At 51.1% G+C, this 5,854-nt stretch overlaps 1 pseudogene; it reads right to left on the bottom strand.

The window, feature by feature from the left end:
• Positions 1 to 2,075: 2,075 nt before the first annotated feature.
• LOC128295758 (28S ribosomal RNA) lies at positions 2,076 to 5,338 on the bottom strand (annotated as a pseudogene).
• Positions 5,339 to 5,854: the final 516 nt, after the last annotated feature.

The following is a 5,854-nucleotide window of genomic DNA, read 5'->3' on the forward strand; positions in this document are numbered from 1 at the left end:
CCGGGTTGTTAGCAACAAGGAGTTGCTTCGATTCATGAATCACGTGGTTCCCAATCCCACGATTCATAAAGACAGGTTTTCATTGCTCTTGCCGGGGCTGATCGCCAGCCGCCGCCTTCATCGGTGAAATATTCTCTAATAATCTTCTCCGCACAGCTTTGGATGGACTTTAAATCGGTCATGCCAAATTTCTAAATCTCTTCCTCTTCTTTTTAAAACGTCCCATACTATCCCTCGAGATTTTATGGCTCGTTCTGTCCATAGGGGAAGTAGACACCGATCCTTCCTCCAGGCCTTTATCACAGGTATTACTGTACAGAACATAAGTCTCGTATACCCTACATGCAAGACCCATGCACTTTTAAACGACGGACAAAGAAGACCTTTTTTCATGCAGAAAACAACAAAAAGAACGTGGAAAATTCAAAAGAATGATAAAAACCCAACCACCGTGGGACCCCTACCGAAAGAAATAATAAAAAAAACTATGCAGATAGGCATTAATCAAGAAAGTACAAAAACCAATTAAAACTCGGAACACCTATGAAAAGTAATTGGAGAAAAATCACCGTAAGACACGAAGCAAAAAACACTGCACGAATGTCTTATCCGACCAGAAGCACCATCAGCACCAGTCCCATCAAAAAGAAGGCACCGACCGGTCACCGAACGAACCAAAAGGAATAGAAAAATAAAAAAAATCCTCACGATAAAAAAAAATCACACTCAGAACACACCCAAACTACCATAATATTCAACCGAATAAGGCAGACTCACAAACGAAAACCAAGAAAGCTACCAGGTGACCCTACCAGGCGACATTCATGTGTCTGAAATAGGGACACTTTATGGTGCCGACGCTTCTGTACCAACGGGGGCCCAAAATTAGCTTTGGTGCTCGACCCTCCCGTACATCCGATGCACCAAGGTGCCGATGTTGCCCAATGCTCTGACACATCAAAGGGGCTGGTGGTGCCCGATGGCCCCGCACCATGGGATGGCACACGCTGCCGATAGTGTACGAGGCTATCGCGAGGCCAAAGGTGCCAGGGGCTCTTGTTGCAAAAAGGGAGGGACAGGGACGATTCATTCATTGTTGGGTACCGGACATGCAACGGTATCCGAATCCTACCTTTGGGACGATTCATTCATTATTGGGTACCGAACATGTAACGGTATCCGAATTCTACCTTTTGGGATTGGGGAGGGACTCATTGCGCCGTTTGTGTATCCCGGGATGGCTCGCTGGATTATCGCCGGGATGGATTGTCGGAGTACTGCCGAGAACCTAACCGATGGTGGGAGGGCACCGACGTCCGGGCATGCGATGGGCATGGGCAGTGCCCTGGATAACCCCTGGCTGCTCAATATCACTTCCCCCCTAAAGAGCTAAAAAAACTTGGTCAATGTGCTACCAATGACATTCATGTGTCTCAAACAGGATGTTTTCAGATGTCCAAACAGGACACTTTTTTCAGCCCAACGCCTCATAGATCCGAGGCACCAAGGTGCCGATGTTGCCCGATGACCCGCACCACGGGATGGCCTACGTTGCGGATGTTGCCCAAGGCTCCCGTACATGCTTGAAATGGGGACAAGTTTTTTTTTACGCCACATACACTTAGTATTTTTAATTGAAAATATTTTCTGTTGGCCCAAAAGAAATACAAGAAGCCGAATGAAATATGGCATGATGGCACGGTAGATAATTGAACAAATGTTCGGCCGCCAGCTTGGGAGCTCAGATCAAGACAACCACTACCCTCACAGCCATGTTTCCCGAGGGGGCAGTACGACCAAGTGTTTAACTTAGAAATTTTTTTTGTTGGCCCAAAACAAATACAAGAAGTTTAGCATGGCATGGCATGGCACGGCAGAAAATTGAACAAGTGCCCGGACCACCAACACTTAGGAGCTCGCACCCGCACCACCACGACCCCCGTTGTGCCATGTTTCTTGCGGGGCGGCACGGCCAAGTGTTTAACTAACTCCTTACACTAAGTCCCCCACTTGGGGACCCCAAGGTTGGGACATGCAAAAGAACAAGGGTGGATCGGAAGGGAGATGGGGGAGGGACGAATCGAAGTGACAAAGGGCCGAATCGAAGTGGATCGTGGCAAAAAGGCCACTCTACCACTTACAATACCCCGTCACAGATTTAAGTCGCCCGCAAAGGATTCTACCAAATGCTCGGTGGGAATTACGCCCAAGGAGGCGCCATGACATGTTCGCCGCAGCCGCAGCACCTCCGACATCGCGTCCTTGGGGCCAAAGGCCCATATCGCTGGTTGGCAATCGGCGACGGCAAGGCAGTGCCGCTTCTAGCTCAGATTCGACTTAGAGGCGTTCACCATAATCCAACAAGACGGTAAGCTTCAGGCCATCGGCTTTTCAACCAAGCGCGATGACCAATTGTGCGAATCAACAATTCCTCTCGTATTAGGTTGAATTACTATTGCGACGCTGCCATCAAGAGGGTAAACTAACCTGTCTCACGACGGCCTAAACCCAAATCACGCTCCCTATTGGTGGGTGAACAATCCAACACTTGGTGAAATCGCTTCACAATGATAGGAAGAGCCGACATCGAAGGATCAAAAAGCAACGTCGCTATGAATGCTTGGTCGCCACAAGCCAATCATCTCGTGGTAACTTTTCCGACACCTCTAGCTTCAAATTTCAAGGTCTAAAGGATCGATAGGCCACGCTTTCATGGTTCGTATTCGATCGGAAATCGTAATCAAACGAGCTTTTACCCTTCGCTTTCACACGAGATTGCTCGTTGAGCTCATCTTAGGACACCTGTGTTATCTTTAACAGATGTACCGCCTCACCAAACTCCCCACCGACAATGTCTTCGCTTGGACGGTCGGTACCGGGCCGACCTTTGGTCCAAAAAAGAGGCCATGCCCCGCCTCCAATTCACTAATAAGTAAAATAACGTTAAAAGTAGTGGTATTTCAATTTCACCCGAGAGCTCCCACTTATCCTACACCTCTCAAGTCATTTCACAAAGTCGGACTAGAGTCAAGCTCAACAGGTCTTCTTTCCTCGCTTATTCTCGCCAAGCCTGCTCCCTTGGTCGTGGTTTCACGGATAGTAGACACGACACGGGGGAATCTCGTTAATCCATTCATGCGCGTCACTAATTAGATGACGAGGCATTTGGCTACCTTAAGAGAGTCATAGTTACTCCCGCCGCTTACCCGCTTGGTTGAATTTCTTCACTTTGACATTCGTGAGCATCAAGCGTAATTTACATTGCGTGAGCATCCACAGGACCATCGCAATGCTTTGTTTTAATTAAACAATCCGATTCCCTTGTCCGCATTTCAGCTCGAAGTCGACCGTTTGTCGCCCGAGGAAAGCCCCCAAGGAGCCGCCCTAGTCGTCCCCGACCGCACGCTGGCGACCGCTTCTCACCGCTGAAGCAATGACGGTTCGGATCGGGACCCCGTGCTCAACCCTCGAGCCAATCCTTTTCCCGAGGTTACGGATCCATTTTGCCGACTTCCTTGCCTACATTGTTCCATTGACCGTAGGTCGTTCACCTTGAGACTGATGCGGTTATGAGTACGACCGGCGGACGGCACTTTCGGTCCTCCAGATTTTCAAGAGTCACGGGCACACCGGACACCACGCGACGCGGTGCTCTTTTCGTCACCGAACCCTACCTCCTACCGAGCTGCTTCTGTGGTGGGCGGCCGTTAAATGTAAAAGATAACTCTTCCCGAGGCCCCGCCGACGCCTCCAGACTCCTAACGCTGCCGTCACCACCGTGATCCCGCTTAAGGAATTTTAACCCGATTCCTTTCAAAGCTCATGCTGAACGCTTATCTGGACGGCTTCCCCGCCTCTTAGGATCGACTAACCCATGTGCAAGTTCCGCTCACATGGAACCTTTCCTTCTTGACCTTCAAAGTTCTCATTTGAATATTTGCTACTACCACCAAGATCTCAGACCGACGGCCGCCTCCGCCTGGCTTGCGCCTCTAGTTTTGTGGCGACCGCCACGCCTCCTACTCATCGGGGCTCGACTCTTGCCCCGACGGCCGGGTATAGGTTACGCTTAAGCGCCATCCATTTTCAAGGCTAGTTGATTCGGCAGTGAGTTGTTACACACTCTTAGCTTAATTTCGACTTCCATGACCACCGCCCCGTTGTCTTAATCGACCAACACCCTTTGTGGGTTCTAGGTTAGCTGCTAGCTATACCCTAACCCGGCTCCTGCTCATCCCAAGATCGCCAGCTCAGATACCAAAATTGGCCACTTGAGCTCTCGATTCATGGCGCTGCTCCACGGGCAACTGCACCGGCCCTACCTATTTAAAGTTTGAGAATAGGTCGAGGCGCTACACGCCCGATGCCTCTAATCATTGGCTTTACCCGATAGAACTCCCTAAGGGCTCCATCTATCCCGAGGGAAACTTCTGAGGAACCAACTATAAGACGCTCGATTAGTCTTTCGCCCTATACCCAAGTCGACGAACAATTTGCATCGTCAAGATCGTCATGGGCTCCACCAGAGTTTCCTCTCGCTTCGCCGGCCAGCATAGTTCACCATCTTTCGTCCCGACAGTGCATGCTCTCACTCGAACCCTTCTCGAAGATCAAGGTCGGTCGGCGGTGCACCCGTGAGGGATCCCGCCAATCGCCTTCCTTGCGCCTTACGGGTTTTCTAGCCCGCTGACTCGCACACATGTCAGACTCCTTGGTCCGTGTTTCAAGACGGGCCGAATGGAGAGCCCGCAGGCCGACGCCCAGAACACGCAGGTGCCGAAGCACGCCGAGACGGTGCGTGCTAGATCCCACGATCGAGGCGACGATATCTCCACAGGCGTATCAAAGGTCCGGCCTTGGACTGCCGCCACGACCCGCGTCGGTCCACGCCCCGAGTCGATCGGCAGACTGGCTCTCGCCATTCGACATCCGACCGAGGTGCATCGCCGGCCCCCATCCGATTTTCTCCCAACAATTTCAAGCACTCTTTGACTCTCTTTTCAAAGTCCTTTTCATCTTTACTCGCAGACTTTGTTCGCCATCTGCCTCTCACCAGATTTAGCCTTGGATGTAATTTACCGCCGATTAGGGTCGCATTCCCAAACAACCCGACTCAGAGATGCTACCATGGTGCGACAGGTCCGCACGACGGGCTCACACCTCTCCGGCGCCCCTTTCTAGGACGCCTCCAGACTACAATTGAACGCTGGTGGCGCTCGATTCTCAAGCCGGGCTTTTCCTTGCTCGCACGCCGCTACTAGGGGAATCTGGTAAGTTTTTTTCCTCCGCTTATTGATATGCTTAAACTAAGCGGGTAATCCCGCCGACTGGGTGCGATGCGATGCCGAAGGGTTTAAGGTCTCGATCGACGAAACGCCGCCGCGACTCAATGAGGTTGCTTACAAGATTACCACCGATCATCGTGGACGATTATGTCGTCAAGACTCGAATTTAGGCCAACCACCGGTCGTGGAGCGCACGGAGGCCAATTTCCGCCATGTCCAACCAAGTCTCGAGGGATCGGGGTTAGATGGGGCGACGATGCATTGCACCCAGCAGACGCGTGCCCTACCTAATGGCTTGGGGCGCAACTTATGCTCCAAGACTCGATGGTTCACGGATTCGTAATTCACACCAAGTATCGCATTTCGCCACGCTCTTCATCGATCGAGAGCCGAGATATCCGCTGTCGAGAGTCGTTCTATACTTTGCGAAAAAGAACAACATCATCAAACACCGACACCGCGAATCGCGGCAAATGATAAGAGATGTGTCCTTTTTTCATTTCGATTCCTTGGCGTGATTCACGCCGGGTTTGTTCGCTTTGCATCGAAGAAGTTGATCCCACATCTCA

The sequence above is a fragment of the Gossypium arboreum genome, chromosome 7 (genome assembly GCF_025698485.1).
Source record: "Gossypium arboreum isolate Shixiya-1 chromosome 7, ASM2569848v2, whole genome shotgun sequence".
Lineage (NCBI taxonomy): Eukaryota > Viridiplantae > Streptophyta > Magnoliopsida > Malvales > Malvaceae > Gossypium > Gossypium arboreum.